Here is a 6,460-nt window from a genome sequence, read left to right as displayed (position 1 = left end):
CTGTTCTCTTAAGAATAGATTAAAGGAGAGAAAGATAAACACTGGAGTGGCGGTTAGATTATTGCAGAATGCTGGCCTACGGATGATCATGGTTAATCATGAGAGTGGACAGAGTGAAACATCTATAATTTGAAGGCTGAGTCTACAGGATTTGCTAACAGAGGGGATGTGGGATGTGAAACAAAGTAAAATGTCAAGGATGGCACCAAGATTTTTGACCTGAGCAAATAAAAGCATGGAATTACCATTAACTGAAATGAAAAAGACTGGAAAACGAGCAGCTTTGTATAGGAGTTACAAGGTCAATGTTATACATGTTAAGTTTGAAATGCCACTTTAAGTATCACATATAAACGTTAAGAGTCCAGGGGAGAGATATACATTCAGGAATCATCAGGATAAAAATGACATTTCAAGCTGTGCTCCTGGATGAGGATTCAGGTTTTGGTCACAAACAGGTGAGTGTAGATAGAACAGAGGTCCAAGGACTGAGTCTGAGGGCAATCCAACATGTAGAGGCCAGGTTGATGACCTAGGAAAAGATAACCTAGGAAAAGATGATGAGCTGAGTAGTCAGAAAGGAAGAAGGAAAAAACAGATGTAGGTGATGTCCTGGGAAGTAAGTGGGGAAAAAAAATCATTTCAGGAATGAGAGTGACTCACTCTGTCAAGAACTACTGATAGAGCAAATAATATGAATGTTAAGAACTTGCCATTGGATTTACCAATGGAGGCTTTTGGTGACCTTGATACAAGAAGTTTGCACAGGTTGAAACATGGGGTGTTTTGGAGAAACTAAAAGAAGAAAAGTTGGAGATAGCAGTGTTAAAAAGAAAAAAAACCAAGAATTTTGCTATAGTGGGAAGGAAGAAAACGTGGTGGTAACTGAAGATAGAAGTGAGGTCAATTTAGGGAGGAATGATAGCCTGTTTTTATGCAGATGGAATTGATCCAGCAGATGGAAAAGCTTCAGAGAAAAGATTCAGGAGAGAAAGAGGAGTCTTGCTGGGACAAGGTGCTTGATTCAGTGGATAAGGGATATGGTTCATTAGTGGAGGATTTGGCCTTATCTAGGCATATCAACAGTTCATAGAGATTCTAGAGCATATAGACACAGAAAAAGATAAGTGGGTAGATATGGTGGTGGAAACTTTTGTTTTCTTCTGATTGCTTTATTTTTTTTTCAGTAAAATGGAATACAATATCATCAGTTGAGGGTGATAATGGAAAAGGAGGTGCTGGGAATGTGAAGAGCAAGAAAGAATTATAAACTAGTCCCCTAGGAGAGAATGGACTAGGAAAATATAGTTTGATTGCTGGACAACATTAGGATAACATAAAGTAAGTGATGATGAGTTTAAGTGGGCCTAAATACTGTGGTATGTGGTTTGCTCCAGCTATGTTTAACTATGTGGGTGCCATCAAGGACTAGGCAGAAAAGTGGTTTTAATCAGTTGTAATGTGTCCAAGAAGGTATGTCTTAATGAGAGAAGGGCAAGAGATTTGAGGATCTATGTAAGGAAGGAATAACGATGATTGAACATGGAATTTAAGTTGAGTTAAAAAAGAAAGTGTAGACAATAGCGACATGAGAGACAGAAAAAAGATGATAGAATCAGTGGATTGAAGGTACACTGGTGGTTGAGTTGAGGGAGTAAGTTGGAAGATGGCAGGTGGTAGTTGATGGGCAAGAGGCTTGAACTGGGATTCTGAAGAGGTTATACTTAACAAATTCTATGGCCGCTATCTTATGACTAAGGTATGACGGAAGACAAAATCATTGGACAAAAGAAAAGTAAGAAACGGATAGTTGAATATTTGAACAGGCATCAAAATGGATATTGGAATCAGCTATCGGCTATAATTATAACAGGAGTAGCATACCAGAAAATGTCAATGAACCAGGAGCTAACACATTAGTAAAATAATAGGTATGAGCTTAAGGAGCTATGGATGTCTGCAGTAAGGAGTAGTGGGTATTATATCCTACTGGCATGAGATTCAAATATTGGGGTACTTTAAGAAAGAAGGAGAATGTTCCGGAAGCAACAATGAAGAGGAACCCCACTTGTAGATAAGAGGAGTATAGGAATATAGGAAGAAAACAGCCACTGCTTATAAGGGTGTCAGGGGAAGCAGTATTTTGGGGAAGAATTCCATGTTTGAGTTTGAGCAAGAAGAAGGAAATTTTTTGAGCAAACTTTGAGAATATAGGAACTTTTGCTGATAACTGACCTTGAGGTGCACTGGATAAGATGAAATAATTTCAGTAGGTAAGAAAAAGCATATGTTTTGCTACCAACCCCCCCAAATTAATTCTCTACTCTTCTTTTCTCTGCTGTATACCCCAGGAATCTGACTCCTATGGACCACATCACCTGGCTTCCTTATTGGTCAACATTTGTCTGACTTTGGACAAGAGGCAGCTCTGTTAGGAGACTGGATGGTGGGAGGAAATAGGACAGGGATATCCATTTTTTTCTTCCTCACTTTCTCCTTGCTTCAAGCCATTGTTCTCACAATGTCTGCTCCTCTTCATCACTATAGCTCCCGATTATCCTCCTTCACTGCTCCAGCTTTCACTAAGCTCCTTAAACACTCTTTCTCCCATTGTCCTTATGATAATGATTTCTTCTTGTTGTTTGTCTCCAGGTACATCAAATTCCTGTCAGTTGCCTTAACTCTAACTCAGACCTCTGTAAGTTGCCCCTTCATCAAATCTCTTTAGTTGAACCATCTGAGTGGCATTTTGTTTTGTGGTGAGATCCTGACTAATTCAGGAAGTGATATAGGGTCAGAACAGAGCTGTGTATAGATTCCAATTACCAGGTGACCAGAGATTCCTATGGTGCCTTCCAAGAAAGAGATAAAGGGCATGGAGAGGTCATTGTTGACTTTCCCAAGGCAGAAAAATCTCTGATTTGTTAAGGGGAATAAGAAGTGGGGGATTCTTGCCAGGAGCATGCAGAATTTTAGGTCTCTAATTGACTCCTGCAGATGGAGACATAAAATCTTGTAGGGGATGATCTTAATACAACTATGTGGGTTCTTTATTGACTTGCTGATTGACATTCAGAAGATGAAAAATTTAAATAGTACACAGGCTAGGAGTGGAAAAATAGAATGCATGAAAACAGAAGGCAAATATTAAGCCATTGAATGAGTGGACTTGAAGGGGCTTAATGTGTATTATACACGTATGAATGGGGACAAATGTTTTTGAGTCTGGAGATAAATATAGAGCTTCATTGGAGAAAAGGTGTAGTTATGTAACATATTGTGGTGCAATAGCACTTTCTAAATAGCTTTTCTAAGTATTATGAAATGTGAAGTCCTAATCTGAACCTCTATTTTCAAGCAATATTTGAAATAGTAAACTTCTGAATGCAAAGATACTCAAAGATTAATTTAAACCCTGCCTAGTGGTATTTGAGTTAGAGATCAAGGAGCATAGAAATAAAAGTTACAAATGCAAACTAGAGAAGATGAAGGTAGGATCCTGACTCTAGCCTGCCTACCTGTTTCAACTCACGGGCTAGGGGTAATATATTCTTTGGGACCCGTTCTGAGTCTGGAAAGGAATTCTACTATAATAAGACTAATTTCCACTTGAAACTTATGAAAATTAATCTTTTTCTTTAATAATTACAAATTCAAATGTATTTCTGGCAGTTTGTGTGTAAAGATTGTTACTGAGGTCTAATTTCTAGATTCTGCCCATTCAGCCAGAGTTTCCATTTTTACCTTTGCTACAAGACAATATGCCTGAGTTCCAGCTCATTGGTCTTTATTCTCTTACCCTAATGGCTTTAGGTTCTGCTACTCCATCTCTTAGATCCTGGATTTAATGACCCTAGACTGTTTCTTCATGACTCTAGTAACATTTTTTATTTGTCCTGTGATCCTCTTAGTATACAGTACGTCTCAGAAACACTACATCTGTCTCCTCTTTTCTCTTTCCACATATTTAACCCAACTCATAGCCTAGCTCTCCTGGTGAGTGGTGAGCTCTGCTATCTTACTAGTCAAGTCTCCAAATAATATGAAGCAATAAAATTTTCTATGGTTTTCATAGATATATTGATATCTCCCAACTGGGCACATACAGAATTTAGTTTTCCTAAATAAGGTTATTTAGTCTAATAAATTTAAATTGATTATGGATATATCAACCACCATAAAGAACAAAGGAGAGTTCCATATGGATAATTGCTGGAGTGGAATTAGCTATAGGAACAATGCACCTGATATTGACATTGATTATTTGTATAATTGAATAAAATCTTATTCCATCCTTCCTTTATGCTTCTAGGAATACAATATATATGTTTCAGAGCAGAAGTATAGGCCAGAGGTTCATTTCTAAAGGTATTTCACATCGTGTTTCAAGTTATGCCTAGTAGAGTCTCATATAATTTTGATTGGAGATCATATTGAGTTCCCTTGAAGTGGGTAAACAGTGAGTACAAGGGGAAAATGCAATGCTATGTAAAGAATAGGTAAAGTTGATATAAGACAAATCAAAACTTTTGGAGGAGAAAATCACTCTCCCTAAATTGAATGTGGAAAAAATAACTCCTGAATTGTATTTCCACCATACATATCAATCTGAATTGAAGTGAACCTATTTCTACCCTGTGACTTTGATTTGTTTTCCCTTTCACTCATCTTTTCCTACCTCTTTTCAAACGTCCCCCACATATCTGAGGATTTTTGCAGAACTAATCAAAAACAATAATTCTGGAAAATAAATTCAATTCCTCTCTACAAAGAAGAAGAGGTATATACATAAATGCCCACATGCATATCTACCCATAAATTTTCTTCAGCAGCCTTTCTCAGAAGGCAAACATTTATCAGTAAGCATATCCATTGTTATTGACTAGCCTAGATCTACTGCTGACTCTAAGATATTCCCCTTCACCATGTTCACTGTGCATAAATAGCTGCCCGTATTCAGAACAGCACTCTGACTTCTTTAGTCTTCATCATTCCATTGGTTTAATTCTTTCCTGGGGCATTCATAATTTCTAATTACTATGGGATCCATAAGATTGCCCCCAACTCCATTGTATTTCAATACCTATCCATTCTTGTTTGATTAAGATAATATCACGTGTTCCATCCCTGGTAGGATGGCTATCTCACTCAAAGCCCATAGACAGAGAGTGGAAGAGCATGTTGCTTCACAGAGTATAGGTGAAAAACATGTTTAGTGGTAGAAATGTCAGATGAACACTCCTCTTTCTGACCTTGTACCAGATAAATTGCAGATGAGTTAAAAAATAAAATGTTCTGGAAAATTTCAGGCAGGATTTACCTGTAGAGAATAGAAGCCATTCAAGATAAAGTGAGAAAGGAATTTTTTATAGGAAATCCCTTGGGAATTTTTAGAAACAAAACATAATCCGAGTATGGTAGATTGGATTACTGTTGCCAACCCTTTGCTCCCTCCATGTTACAGGGTTGTACATCCAAGCTCTCTGTCATGTGACATTGAAGTGTCTCCCAATAGAACAGAGTATGTGTCCCCACCTTAACCACTTTGACCAAGTGAATGTGACACTATGCTAGTTCTGAGTAGATGCTTTAAGAATCTTGCATTTCCACTCACTCTCTTGTGCTCCCGTTGTCCATCATGAGAAGAACATGGCCTAGGGAGCTGCTGCTACTTCAGCCTACATCTCAGGATGATAGATCTATGAAGCATAATTGAACCTGATCTGCAGCCTGAAATAGAACTGCCACAGCCAACTCACAAACCCATGAGAAAGAAAGACCTGTTGCAAACAAATGAAATTTTGAGCAAAAGTTGACTAATAGAGCCAGCCCTGATGGCCTAGTGATTCAAGTTCAGTGTGCTCCATTTCTGTGGCCCCAGGTTCAGTTCCCGGGCGCAGAACCACACCACTCATCTGTCAGTTGCCATGCTGTGTCAGCAGCTCACATAGAAGAACTAGAAGGATTTACAACTAAAATATACATCTATGTACTGGGGCTAGGGGAGGAAGAAAAAAAAGAGAGAGAGAGGAAGATTGGCAACAGATGTTAGCTCAGGGCCAATCTTTCTCAGCAAAAACAAAAGAAAAAGAAAAAGGAAAGTTAACTAATAAATTGTAGTTTTGAGAATGGATCCAAAAGTCACACCACAGAACTGAGTCACCAAGGGAAAACTCCCAGAATCTACCACATAACATTTTCCCTACACTCTACCAACCAGAAGTTATTTACATGTCCATGATCAGCTGCATGGGACATGTTTTCTTTGTTCTAGGAGGTCATTTGCACTGTTAATTTCGTAGTGCTGTAAAAGAAAGGAATGATCCTAAACATCAATTAATTATAATTCGATATGAGTTTATTTTAAAAATCAGTTAAGAAAAGACAAATGTATTATTTTTTAAAAAGGCAAAGCATGCAAAAGAGAAATTGAACTATAGTCAATAAATTTTAATAGTGA

This window comes from Ceratotherium simum, chromosome X, assembly GCF_057802395.1.
Source record: "Ceratotherium simum simum isolate JZ-2026a chromosome X, ASM5780239v1, whole genome shotgun sequence".
Lineage (NCBI taxonomy): Eukaryota > Metazoa > Chordata > Mammalia > Perissodactyla > Rhinocerotidae > Ceratotherium > Ceratotherium simum.
The sequence above is the reverse complement of the archived record's forward strand: the minus strand, read 5'-3'. Positions refer to the sequence as shown.